The sequence below is a fragment of the Henckelia pumila genome, chromosome 2 (genome assembly GCF_033568475.1).
Source record: "Henckelia pumila isolate YLH828 chromosome 2, ASM3356847v2, whole genome shotgun sequence".
Classification (NCBI taxonomy): Eukaryota; Viridiplantae; Streptophyta; class Magnoliopsida; order Lamiales; family Gesneriaceae; genus Henckelia; species Henckelia pumila.
The window spans coordinates 46,082,227-46,097,916 of record NC_133121.1 but is presented as its reverse complement, the minus strand read 5'-3'; positions in this window follow the sequence as shown (position 1 = coordinate 46,097,916).

The window sequence follows — 15,690 nt, the reverse complement described above, 5'->3', positions numbered from 1 at the left end:
AGAATTCATGAGAGAAGAAAGAATTCATATGAGTCAATACTCAGGTGCAATTATTATTGAACTCAATCACCCTATTTATAGGGAAAGATTACAAGATACAAATCTTTACAGATATTATCTTGACATATTTATAAAGATCACGAATCTTCCAAATCTAACTAAATAAGATAATCATCTATAATATATTTATAACACTCCCCCTTAGATGATTATTTGCACAAGCAATCAATTCTTTAAAATCTCCATTTGGCAAGATTGATGTTCGGGAACTTCATCGGGACTCAAGTGTTGCCTCGTTAAAACCTTGACAGTAAAACCCCATGGGAAAAATCTGAACGAAGGAAAAAGAGTACATCACCATATACTTTCTTTGGATATCTTCCCGAAGATAGATGCGCCTCGTTAAAACCTTGTTAGGAAAAACCCAGTGGGACAAAATCCTAATGAAGGAAAAAGAGTACAACATCTCTCGCGATACTTGTTAATTGTCTTATTTAAAACCTTGTTATGAAAAACCACGTGGGAAAAATCATAGACAAGGAAAAAAGAGTACAACTTTGATTCCTCCCCCTCTTGCAAGCATCACTTAAAATTATTAACTCTTAATATTTCAATCTTATGCACTTATTTGCCAAAAATTGATTTAGATGCTGATTTTGTCAAATATATGGTACTTCAAGACCAAATATATTTTATTCTTCTTCAAGTTGACAAAAACAATATTTTGAGCATCAAATCCTTCGATGATGTTTTTAAATATATCACCGTCAAATCAGTGCATTCATGACAAGTGCAAATATTTTCTCATAATCTAATTGAAATACTTTGAGAAACTTTGCTAATATTTGCTCATATTGCCACATATCATTATTATTGAAAGTTCAACAAGTTGTAGTTCAAAATAATCATCATTTTGCATAATAGCAAAAACACACGAATGATTATATCATTTCGATCCCAAATAATTTGTGGAAATATCATATTTTTGATATACTTGTTATTCTTCAGGAATAACATAATCCAACTTGGATTCATTGAAATAACTGGTCGTTCACGCTTCTAAGCGTCCTTTTTCATTTACTTGCAAGTAATATAAAATATGGTCCTGCAGGACGTGCGATTTATTTTATAACGATCAGCTTCCGTTATTCTTTTCACATTGAGATATTCACTCATTTTCTTTAAAGGGGTTATTCGTCACTAAAGACGATTTAAATTGTTTAACTTGAACATAAATGAAACTAAACGATCTTATACACAAGATCAAATAATTTATTTGAGATTTAAAAATTTGAACATCATGTTCACTTTATATTTCACTGGGATCGATCTCAAATATTCTTGTAGCTTCTATTTCCTCCCCGCAATGTTTGGAAACATTGTTTTACAAGAATAATAAATGAGAATTTCGCGTCATAAAATCTCATTACTCAAGATAATTGATCATAAGATTCAATTTATTTCCAACATATTTACAATCCCTTCAAGAGATTTATTGTTGTGCATTTCTCGCAAAAACATTAACTTTCAGTACATGAGCATTTGACATAATATTATAATATTTTCAGATATCCCAAATATGACGCATTTATTTTCATGGTTTAATAGTTGATTGGAGGCAAAATAAATCAACTAAACCAATGTATTTATAATCATGAAATTGATATGCATATCCTCTTTTGATTAAGCTTGTCTTGATTTACATATTCTGGAAATTTTCTCAATACGTATTTTCGCAAACATCATGTTGCGCTCTGTGGACCCACGTTATTTATTCATTCCATATAATATGGGGATTTTCTATCAATTTGAGCTTTTATGATAGTGCTATCAAATGTTATAAGCCAATAAGAATTCATAAAATCTTTTGGATCTTTGATTTAAAAACTTTCATATTTATCGATCCAAAAACTTTTGGTTCATTCATCAACATCTTTGTGCACCATCAATAGTTTTTCAACTATTTATATAATTTGAATGCTCAATTCAATCCATCATGCCAAACTCTCAAAGTATTTGTATCAATGATACTTTTGGAGCTCTTTAGCTCTTCTAAAAATATTGATTTGTAATATACTATTTAAACCAAATCAATATCTACTAGATTCAAAAATACATATACATCATTATTGTGTATCACTATTTTATAATATCAAGCACATCATCTTTTTTCATCGTCAATCAAATGATCTTCAAGATCTTTCATACATTCATATCAATGTACGATGAAACATATAATTTGGTATAGACATCAATGGTCTCCACAAACTTTTATATCTTGCTTGATAGATATCAATAAATATTTTACATACTTCAGGTATGATAGTGATACGAGATACCGATGTACTTTTAGTTACAATACTTGATTATGACGTATATCTCAATATTTTGTGTCGAATTTATGATTCATATCTCGCTTCATACGAGATGACATATTCTTCCTTGAAGAATTAAACTACAGTGTATCAACTGTGTTTCATTGGCACTGTCACATTCACTTAAAAGAATGGACCACATATAATTAGACAATTGTCAATAATTGTCTTTTCTTGAACAAAATAATGTAAATAAGATATTATATTAAAAGAATTGAAATTGAAAAATCAAACGTACCTTTTCAAATACTTGTATGCATCAAGTAGATCTTTTACCTTCAACAGTAACATATCGATCTATCATGAATATCATTTCACATTAAATTTGTATTCCTTTTCAAATTCTTGTACGCACCAAGTAGATCTTGTACCTTCAATAATAACATTCGATCTATCACGAATGTCATTTTACATTAAATTCATGTTCATACATGTAAAATAATAACATGTGATAAAAATAACTCTATCATTTATTTAAAAAATGATATATTAATCATACGATTGAAAATTTTCAAAATTTATATCCACGGTCAAAATTAATGAATTTAAAATCCATAATCAAATTTTATTAAATAAATATTTAACAACCCAATATATCCTTAAAATATAAAAATTCTCAAATCAAAAAATTTAACACCAAATTGCATAATCAATATTTCATGCAATATATTGACTAATAGAATAGATTCACAAAATTTGTAGTTCTTATTTTATATCATCAAAATAATTTATGTGAATCAAAACACAACACATGCTAGAGTTTTCCACAATTTAGTTTAAACAAATACAAAATTAATTTATCAAATATAAATTAGTTTCAATAAATAAATAAAATGACTTGAATTTAATCATAAATCAACCCATTGACATCATCATGCATAGGCCTACCATCAATCCATCATCGTCATTGCCCCAATATAGATGATGGTCCAATTCATTGAGTTTAATATTTATTTTTCTTTTTCGATTGATAGTGTTGCGATCTTACTACCGCACATTCATAATTTTTAATCAATAGCCTATGCAGTTCATCATTGAACATCAAGTCGATATTCATAAAAATAGTGACAAATAATAGATCATGCTTCTTCTAGAGCATTAAAAACAAATATATGATTTGAATCGATATCAAATCAATATCTTTTGATATTTATCTCACATATATCTTTAATAATATTTTCTTATAAATATTGACAATATGAGATCATATATCGATATTCATTGAGAAATTGTACTAAATTTCCCAATTCAAAAGATCCTCAACAACCAAAAGGGCATTAAATTATATTCTTCGAGAATATTTCCAAATCTTGGATCTTATATTAATATTCTTCACGAATATTATCAAATCTTGCATTTTTTTATCAATCTTTCAATATTGATATATTATGACATGATAACAATTTCTTCAATGATATTTATAGATATTTGATATCATATCAGATATCATTCACGATTTTCTTCACTTTTTCAATATACGAAATCATATATCTCATCTTTATCATGAATCTATTCAGATTCTAAATATATATATTATAACTAGGAATCTCTTTAGAATTCTCAATATATTTGATCTTATGTCAGATCTTAATCTTAAATATCTCAATATTCAATATATTATATCATGAATTCATGAATATCTTTCGATATATCAAAATTGTAATCAGGAATCTCTCAAAATTCTCAATATATTATATCATGATCATGAATTTCTTCAAATTCTCAATATAAAATCATGTTGTGGTACTTTATAGCCATCAACATATTCATGATATTTCATGGGCACCAATATATAAATTGTTTTCATTGTGCTACTTTTAGAACACCAATGAATATATCTTTGTGCTACTTCTAGAGCACCAATGAATATCTCTCATAAATTTGAGTATTGACAACACGTTGTGCTATTCCAATAGCATCAATTAAACGAGAATTATTTTCATTCTCAGTTGGTTACATCATCGTGCTGATAACGTGTTATAAATCATAATAAAAATAGATAGATGAGTATAGAGAATTCATGAGAGAAGAAAGAATTCATATGAGTCAATACTCAGGTGCAATTATTATTGAACTCAATCACCCTATTTATAGGAAAATATTACAAGATACAAATCTTTACAGATATTATATTGACATATTTATAAAGATCACGAATCTTCCAAACCTAACTAAATAAGATAATCATCTATAATAATAATATATTTATAACATTTATTATTATATAAAATTACTATATCGTTCATCATATTTTCTGATAATCTGAACTGTCGAATTATAATCTTATCCAGGAAATCTAATCCTACAGTCTAGATTGTCCATAAGATTCTCTTTTAATCAATACCATAGGATTGTCATCTTAAGCCATAAAATTTTTTGTTATAAATATAAGTTATCATGGAGTGCAAAATTATACTTTCTAAATATTATTTCTTTTAGTTTTTTCTCTCTCAAATGGCATCCTCTCGTGGTGAGAATTATGCAACTGACGAAGATAAACATCTTTGTACTGTGTCTACATAGAAATCTCGCAGGATCCAATTATTAGACGAAACCAAAAAAAAAATCAACTTTGGTCCTCGAGTGGCAGAAACATACAACTCAAGGAAAGCAAACTCAATGCCCCACGAAGCCAAAGGTCATTACAGACTCGAATGCAAACTATGAACAGTGCAGTTTCAAAATTGAATGGATGCAATACAACAAGTTGAATACATGAACCCAAGTGGTGCCTCTGATCAAGATATCGTGAGTAGTAGTTTGAATGCTTTATTTTTTCTATGTTTATATCTTTCTAATTTTTTTATTATAATTTTATATGTAGATTGAGCGTGCAAAACAATTAATGACGCTAGATCGTAAATATAAGAAAGGGTTCGTGTTTGACCATGTCTGGCCTTTCTCAAAGGATCTGGAGAAGTTTTCCAACTTCTCTCAAAGAACGCAAAGGACGTCTTCCCATTCTGATACAGTGCCGGAGTCACCCATATCTTCCGATAATCCCGAGTTATCTTCATTTTCTATCAATCTAAGTGATGAAAATGTTGGAGGTGGCTCATCATCAAAGCGAACAGAAGGGGTGAAAAAATCCAAACTGAAGAGAAAGAAAGATGAAGATATGTCTAAATTGGTCAGTACAATCCAAGAAGAAAACAAAAAACTTTGAGATTTATTAGCTAATACAACCACAAAAAAGAAGAAACCATTAATGTGCAAAAGAGGAAAGTTGAAGTGTCTCAATGGCGTGGGGAAAATAAAATATTACTGATGGATGTTGATTCTATCTTCTTATCCCCTGTCGACGGGAGTTTATTCGCAAGGAACATGAAAAAATTATGCAGAAAAGAGAAGAAGAACAACAATCAGGATCAAATAATAACGTCGACATGTTTGGACAATATTTGGGAGATTTTTGAGGTTCCGGTAGTGGTCTTCCGGATTATTAGATAAAATAATGTATTGGAGGTTCCGGTAGTGGTCTTCCGGATTATTAGATAAAATAATGTACTTTTGATTCTAGTTGTGGTTTTCAGTGATTTTATGTAATTTGCATTAATGTATTTCGGTATTTCAAATTTATAATTTCGTTTTATTATGTAATTGTGTTATAAAATGTTAATGATCCTATGTTAATTTTTTTTTATCATATATGCCACAAATTATTTAAAAAGTAACATATAAAATATTATTAATGTTTTAAAAAACAAATAATTTAAGATTATAAAAATACCAAAAAAAAAACTAAAAAAAAAAAATTTGAGACCGTTCAAAACAAAAAAAAAATGAAAAATAAAAGAAAATATTATACCGTAGTTGACATTGTTCACAACTTTAAAAAACCCCTAAAATGCCGTCCACTGCCGGAGCAATTTTCTGCATCAATTTCCAGCAGCACACTATTTTTGTGTGCTGTTGGAGATGGTCCTAAGCATGTTTACTAACTGTCATGGTACGACAGAGACATACCAATATTTTAATTCAAATTTATCCCAGTTTTATATTCGCAGCATAGCTTTGTGATAGGATTAACCGGTCATTTGCATCCTTCTCCACTCAACCTCCCATTTTCCCTTCACCGTGTGATGGTTTTTTTTATCGATACTTGTTTTCTCTTTTGCATCATTCTCGGCACTTTGCCCTCTATTCTCCGCATGTTTACCAATTTCCCCCTTCTTCGCCCGCATCAGGTTTTCTAGTTTCCCTTTTCAACGCTTATGTTTTGATTCAATTGAAGATCTTCGTCGGCCATCAAATTCTTAGCTATCGAAATTTCACAAGTTTTATATGAGAGGAGATCTAATATTTCTTTCCTAGTATGATGTTCATCTTGGGATTTTTTTGGTTTTTGAAACATAAGCAATCTTGATTTTGATGATAACAAAACTTGTTATTGTGTTTTTAACATATTTACTCTAGTGAAGTATCTTTTGTGTTGATGTTTTTGTCCATGAGTTTAGTCATATTAGTCTCAAACTATCTTAACATTGTTCATCTAAGCTGTAAATCCCTAAATTCAGTGCTTAATGATTATTCACTTAGATATGACAATTTTTCACATCAAGAAACTATTTGGAAATCTTGCGGTCTATTGCATCTCGATTGAAGGCACCACCTTATTATATTCGTGTAGATCCAAATTCCTATTCAATAATGTGTTATCATTTTCTTTTTTCATTTTGTTTTATTTGTAAGTTACGTGGCTAGAATATGTTTTTGTTGGTTTAAATTGATTAGGCGTAGTCTGAATCATTTGCGATAGTTTTTGTTTAGGTAATTGTTTGTCCCTCTTGAAAATAAATGTAAAGACTTAAAGAGTATTCGTTAAAAGAGTTTCTTGATTTTTTATATTTATTTTTCTTCATTAGGCTTACCAATTTCCTTCTCATTTAAAGTGACTCATCTCTCAAGAGTTTATATTGCAAAATGATATGAGATTTACACCATGTTTGTTTCAAATATCTTAGCAGACCATCGTTTTTCTTTTGCTGGGTTGGGGTTGTATAGATAGTTGCTTTTACCTAACTGTTTTTTGTTTTTGTAATTGTTCGTCCAGGTTAAATGATAGTACTTTTATGAATTTTTGTTATAGTCTCACTTTCAATGTAGAGGGATACGATCATCGATCACTTCGATCATTTTTTCTCAAAAACTTTCATCCTTCATGTTGAAAACTTTTTGAATTTCGTAGTCTTCACGACAAACAGAAGAAGAAATCACCTTTGATTATCTCACAGGCTCACCGAATAAATCACCTCAATATAAAAAATCTAATGATTAACATGCTGTAAAATAGAAGAAGCGTCCAACTCATTTAAAGCTCAGATAATTTTATCAAGCTCATTGAGTTTCTAACAACTGTTTGGCTTAAAATGAGGATGTGATTAATTAATTTTATAAGTTTTATTGTAATTAATTTTGTTTTGGTCTATTTTTTTAACGTGGATGGTTCCTCACAGGCTTGCTAAAATTTTGTCACTGAGGGTGACACTCTATCGATGCATGTTATGTAATTGCATTTAGTTTTAACGTCTATATATGATTTTCTACTTTGCTTATATGCAAATCCAATTTTGTGCGGGATGAATTAGGCATTTAGTTCATTAAGAGTGTTATTTTCAATTACAATCAAATGGTATAAAAATTCTATATTTTTTTCTTATGTTTGTACTATGTTGAGAGTTTCATAGTTTTTTGATACCTAAGATTTGATTTTTATGCAATGTTAAGCTTTTGTCTATGACTAATTATTATTATAGTTGCTTCCTCGTGATCGAATTATTTTAATGCCATTATTATTTTCAAGTTCATTGATAGCAGTCAAAAAAGGTCACCAACAATGAAACTTCTGTCCTACCTGTGACCGAGACTGACTTACTCTAGAATCCAATTGCGTAAAAATCTTCAATTATTTTTTGTATACAGATATTTGACCAAGAAGAATTTTTTCGCTTAGGATCATACGATTGATTTCCTTTCTAACTTACTCATGGAGTGACCAAATAAACTTTAGCGGGTTAATACTAGAGAGTCGATTTGGACAAGTATAATTTGACCCCATTTTAGGCATGATGTACTTTTAACTTGAGTTAACCATGTACGATTCAATGTGGTTGACATAGTTTTACAACGCGTTAAAACTCCTTCCTACAATAAAATTGCAAATAACTTTTCATCAGTCTCAATAATAATCATTCATATTTTTTAATTTATAATTTACTTTTTCATGTTTATTTTGATCACCACCCTATTTTAGAGGTTGCAATCGATTATAACCAAACCGACCGAACCGAAATTATGAAAACCAAACCGACCGATTAAGTTTTTTAACAAATCGAACCGACTGAATTTTTATAACAAAACCGACTAAACCAAACCGATTAAAGATCGAAATAACCGATTTTTTTTTTAAAAAAAGCCTTTTAAAATCCATTAAAAAAACGAAACTATATAAATAAATTTGGGAAAAGTGGAAAAGTGAAATGATTCAAAGAGTCCTAGATATCTGTATATAGTTTGGGTTTGGTTAAATAAAATTGGGTTATATAATACTAAAGTCCCACATAAATAGAAAAAACTTGGATATCAAAGTTAAGGTCATCAATATGTATTTTTTTAAATATAAAAATAAATAATCTGATTAATCGGTTATAAACCGATATTTATAATGAAAAGAAAACCAGAACCGAACCGATTTAAACCGATATAACCGATATTTTATAAAAAAATAACCGACCAACCGAATAAATCAAATCGAATTTCCGATTTCGTTTGTGTTCTCCGGGGGGGGGGGGGGGGGGGGGGGGGGGGGGGGGGGGGGGGGGGGGGGGGGGGGGTCGGTTTTCCTCGGTTTGACCGTGATATTATTTGCTCACCCTTACCCTATTTGGGGTTGCTTCAATGCAAGCAAGTGGGGAGTAATATCCCCACTGTAGCCGTGTGGCGCAACAATTGGTCGACACATGCATAAAATCATGTGGGACCCAAATCAAATCAAGTGAGAAATCCACTAGATATTATTGGTGCCAATGAAGATCAACCACACTGAAGAGGGGTAAATACCTCCTATGTAGCTTCGAATTAGCCCGCGCCTATTTGGATAAGCACTTAGTCATCTTCAAATGGATCATTTATGTTTCCCATCTGAAAGTGAACTTCATGAATTTCCTATTCTGGCATGACATTATTATTGATTTGCTGATGATGTTTGATGGCATTTTGTGGGAAATTGATGATGTAGAGAAAAACTTATGAATTTGGGTAATGAAATTTGAATTTGGTGAATGAGATTGAGAAGGAAAAACATGTTTTTGGTTGTCCCACATTGGAACAATTTTCAATGTGTTTAACTCCTTAAATAATCCAAATATTGGTTTATGAGATTGGACCCTTAGGGAACCGAATGTTGTTGATAAAGGGAAAGAGACGTTAAATCGATGCCAAATAACACGCGCGCAGGCACTGCGGCCGGCCGGCTCAGGGCGGTGGTGGCAGTGGGTCTTTATGATAACCAATTATTCTTCATTTATGGATAAAATATAGTTTTAAAAAAAAAGATTTATTACTTATGTTCGATTATAGTGCGCTCCTAGCTGACAATTGTTACCGCTCGAGGGCAGCTCAGAGGACTGTCCGCCCGAGCGATAAATCATACCGCTCGAGCGCGTCGTAAGTGTTCCGAAAAGTTACGACTCTTTTTGGGATTTTTCTGTCACTGCTTGCATCCTTAGGCCATAAGACGTGTTATTTGGAGTATTAGACTATATATATGATTGATATAACGCAGATAAAATAATGAAGAACATCTGATAACTTATAAACACCATATTTCTGCTTTTTCTGCGATTTCTCCCTCACTCTCTCAAAAGAAAGTTTTACTTATTTTCATTCGCTGAATTTTGTGATATTTGTAGTGCTGCTAATATCACGATCATTAGTCGTTGTATCTTAGAGATGATTGCCTCCAACGTTGAGCACTTTTAACGGGCAATTTCGTCTTGTGAATAGAGAGAATCCCTCGCCTCGACTTGTTCGTTTGTTGTTGGCTGACTTGTTCAGAATTCGGAATACATATCCAATAACAATCGAAAGACGAAATTCTTTGTATTTCACGAATTCTGAAGATGTCTACTGTCTCGTTCACTTCGCTCGCTTCAGCTCCCGCACATGGAGAAAAGCCGCCAAAGTTTTCTGGTGACGAGTTCAAACGTTGGCAGCAGAAAATATGCTCTTCTATCTGACCACACTCAATCTGTCCAGATTTCTCAAGGAGGATCCCCCTGTCGTCGTTGAAGGTAGGATGTTCATCGGTCGGTTCGGTTCGGTTTTCGGTTTTTTATTTCGGTTTTTTCGTTTCGGTTTTAGAAATATATAATCCTATATCCGAACCGTTTTTCTTCGGTTAGTTTCGGTTTTTTTACTAAATCGGTTCGGTTATTTCGGTCGGTTATTTCGATTTTGATATAATTATTTTAATTAATATTATAAATCTATTTTAAAATATAATATATTATCTTTTAAATGATTTTTTTTATAAAATATTTAAATCCAAAGTCTAAATGACTTAAATAAGCAACAATCAACTAAAAATTATTAAAATGATTCTTTATTCACTAGTATCATCTAATAAAATATATAATATAAACAATTATATAAATAAAATTATTAATTTAATAAAATTTTGGTTTTTTCGGTCGGTTCGGTTTTGAGATATTTAATCCGAAACCGAACCAAATAAATTTCGGTTTTTAACATTTATAACCGAATTTCAAATTTCGGTTTTCAGTTCGGTTCGGTGTTTGGTTTTTCCGGTTTGGATTTTCGGTTTTTTCGGTTTTAATCCGAAGTTTGAACACCCCTAGTTGAAGGCGATTCTGACACCCAAAGGACCACCGCAGTTCATGCATGAAACCACAACGATTTTCTGTGCAAAAACTATATTTTGAATGGTCTTGATGACACTCTTTATAGTGTCTAATCCTCTGTCAAGACTGCCAAGGAACTCTGGTATTCCTTGGAAAAGAAATACAAAACTGAAGATGCTGACATAAAAAAGTTTGTGGTTGGAAAGTTTCTGGACTTTAAGATGATAGACTCAAAAACTGTGATGAGTCAAGTGCCAGAGATACAGATTATCTTGCATGAATTATAGGCCAAAGGGATAGAAATCAATGAACCCTTCCAAGTCGCGTCTATCATTGAGAAGTTACCTCCGCTGTGGAAAGATTTCAAGAACAACCTTAAGCACAAACGTAAGGAGTTAAAACTTGAAGATCCTGATAGTGCGACTTTGCATTGAGGAGATAACAGAAACACCGAGGCCAAGTCACATAAAAAGATGTTGGTAACCGAGGCAAAAGCAAATCTGGCAAAATCGAGTATGAATCACAAGAGGAAGGGCCCCAATGATGGAAAAAAAAAAGAGGAAAGCAAAGAAATTCCAAGGAAGTTGCTACAACTGTGGCAAACCGAATCATATGGAAATGGACTGCTGTCTTCCAAAGAAAAACAACAAAAATTAGAAACCAAAGCAAACAAACATGGTTGAACAAAGGTATGTGCCTTTAGCGATTTCTGATATTGATCTTGATTGTTGTTATCTGTGAGACTACAACATGTAGTGACCCTTACCGAGATCATCTACTAAACAGAAGTTAGGCATGCAATTAACTTAATCAACAGTAAACCAGAATAATGCTGCGAAAACCATAAACAATAATACAATTCCAAGAAAATGAATCTGTAAAAATCCGAATAGTTTATACAACCAAATCGAAAGTTGTATCAACCTAATACAACAGAAATAAAAACCTAGACGAAGCTCCAGCTGGCTAACCACTGCCTAGCCCCTCTTGGATCCACCCTCCTCGTCCAATCGCAAACCTGCCCCAAGAATAGGATATGCTAGAAACACAGAGTACGAGACGTGAGCATAAAACACTCAGCACGAGAGTATGAGTATACATACATGCAAGTGTAACCGTCTACTGACTGGAGGTCAAGAATCAGATAACAAAGATAGACCGTGCCCTGGTATGTAGCACGCTGTGCCGTCGCTTCAGGATGTGGCTCACATACCGAAATACCAGTGGACACGCGGGACCCAAATCGATGGAAGTCCATCCACTAACAGGATAGGGTAAACCCTACTAACAGACATCTCAATAGAGATAGATCAAGATGTAAATGTATGCATAAAATCATGCAGTCACATAATACATGCATACTCGGTCAGGATATCCCGAACAGTACTTTCGTACCTCAAATACTAGTCCGCGCTCTACCAGCTCTAGGTCTAGGCCTATAATTCGCACTACATTGCCAAATTATACTAATATCATTATAGAGCTCTAAAAGCCTTAACTAGACTGTTGCATACTTCTAAATATTTTTAGGAAGCAAAAGTTATACCTTCGTCCGTCGTTAGCTCTTTGCTTGTCGATTGCCTCAAAACTTGGCCACAGCTCCGCTAACGACGCGCTGGATCGCTATGCCACTTCCGGATTCCCAATGGGAGGTCTAGAATTCCCTAGATATGAGTTAGAAGGCTAAGGAATCGAGAGAGAATAGGTGAATGGTGTGCCTTGAAATGAATCTCGTCACCTCTATTTATATACCACGAACGGAACATCCGTTCCTCATCGTTGCGTCTGTTCTGCCTGACAAACGTCGCATCCGTTCACCATCGTTGCTTCCGATGGTGCCAATGTCACATCAAATACGTAAGCAGTGACGCATTTCTGATGGCACGAACGTTGTATCCGTTCCTAGAACATTGCTTCCGTTCTGCCTGACCTTTCGGACCATTTCTGATCATTCTGGGTCTAAACCCGGGCTCCGCTAATCCATTAAGAGTTCCCTTAATCATGTTTATCGGTTTAATTAGAAATTACTTACTAAAAACTGGGTACGTGCTAACTACAGATCGATACTGACTCTACGAGCCACATTTGTGCCGAAAAAGATATGTATTCCACCTATGCCACCATTGGTAATCGAAAGTTGTTCATGGGAAACTCCGCAACATCTGAAGTCGTTGGAGTAGGAAACAGTGTGTTGAAAATGATCTCGGGCAAAGAGGTGACGCTCAAGAATGTGCTGCATGTGCCAGACATTCGAAAGAACTTAGTTTCGAGGTCTCTTTTGAGCAAGACAAGATTTAGAATGTTTTTTGAATCTGATAAATTTGTATTAACCAAATCTGAATGTGTTTGTTGGTAAAGAGTACCAAGATAGTGTTCTCTTTAAATTGAATGTAATGAATGTTAACCGCCCTGAGGCGAAGAATAAAATTGTTGTTTCTGCTTACTTTACTGAAAGTTATGATTTATGGCATGAACGATTAGAACATGTTAACTTCAACAAGTTGCAAATACTTGCAAATTTAAAATGTCATACCTATGTTTAAAAGAAAACTACAACATAAGTGTGAGATTTGTGTTGAAGCGAAAATGGTCAAAGCTCCATTTCATTCTGTCACGAGAATTACCATACGCCACTCGAATTAATACACACTGATGTATGTGATTTTAAAAATGGTACTAAACACGAGGTGAAAATAAGTACTTTATAACATTCATTGATGACTGCACCAGATTTTGTTATGTATATTTATTGAAAAGCAAAGATTAAGCAATTGAAGCTTTCAAGAAATATAAGACTGAGATTAAAAATCAACGAAGTTCAAATATTAAAATGATTCGAAGAGATCGAGGTGGAGAATATGTGGCTCCTTTTGAAGAATTTTGCTCAACTTCGGGCATCATTCAGTCAAACGAAAGCCTCATACTCTCCTCAATCTAATGGTGTTGCATAACGCAAGAATCTAACCTTAAAGGAAATGATGAATGCGTTGTTAGTAAATTCTGGCTTATCTCAAAACATGTGGGGTGAAGCGATTCTCTCAGCAACTCATATTCTAAACAAGATACCAATCAAAGAAAAAGATGAAACACCCTATGAACAGTGGAAAGGTCGTAAACCTTCTTACCAATACCTCAAAGTGTGGGGGTGTTTGGCTAAAGTAGAAGTACCTAAGCCAAAACAAATAAAAATTGGATCTAAAATGGTTGACTGCATATTTATTGGATATACATACAATAGTAGTGCATATCGATTCTTAGTGCATAAATCAACAATTCCTGATGTAAAAGGAAGACACAATAATGGAATCAAGGAATGCGGTGTTCTTTGAAGATATATTTCCTTGTAAAGAAAGGAAAGAAATAAGTTCGAACAAGCGAACTTATGAACATACAATTGAAACCCTACAAACCAATGATGAACCAAGACGAATCAAGCGTGTAAGAGTTGAAAAGTCTTTTGGTCCTGATTTTCTAACATACATGTTAGATAATGAACCAAGAACTCTTCAAGGAGCTTTATCAAATCTTGAGGCTTCTTTTTGGAAGGAAGCCATACAAAAATAAAATAGATTTCATCAGGCATAATCATACGAGGGAGTTGGTTGATCTCCCTCCAGGTTGTAAACCTTTGGGATCCAAGTGGATCCTTAAAAGGAAATACAAAGAAGATGGATCTATAGATAAATATAAAGCTCGACTAGTGGTTCAAGGTTTTAGACAAAAGAAAGGATATGATTTTTTTGATACCTACTCTCCAGTTTCTAGAATAACATCCATTCGTGTTCTCATAGCTATTGCTGCTTAGCATGATCTTGAAATTCACCAAATGGATGTTAAAACTGCATTTTTTTGAATGGAGAGTTGGAAGAAGAAATATATATAAAACAACCAGAAGGGTTTATTGTACCCGTAAAAGAACAAAAGATGTGTAAACTTGTACAAGTCATTGTATGGACTTAAACAAGCACCTAAGCAGTGACATCAAAAGTTTGACACTGCTATGTTGTCAAATGGTTTCACAAATTAATGAATGTGACAAATGTGTCTATATTAAAGGTACTACAAATGCATATGTAATTGTTTGCATTTATGAATATGACGTGTTAATCATGGGAAGCAACCATGAATTGATTGAGAAAAGAAAGAAAATTTTGAGAGAACATTTTGACATGAAGGATTTGGGATTGTGTGATATTATTCAAGGGATTAAAGTCTCTAGAATATCTGCTGGAATTATGTTATCCCAAACTCATTATGTAGAAAAGGTTCTTGAACGATTTAATGCCACAAATCGTCCTCCGACTAGAACACCTATGGATTTGGGTATACATTTAGCCAAAAATAGAGGAGAACCTGTTTCACAAGTGGAATATGCAAGGGTGATAGGAAGTTTAATGTACTTAACTAAACTGTACCCGTCCTGATCTTGGCATATACCGTAAATAAGCTAAGTC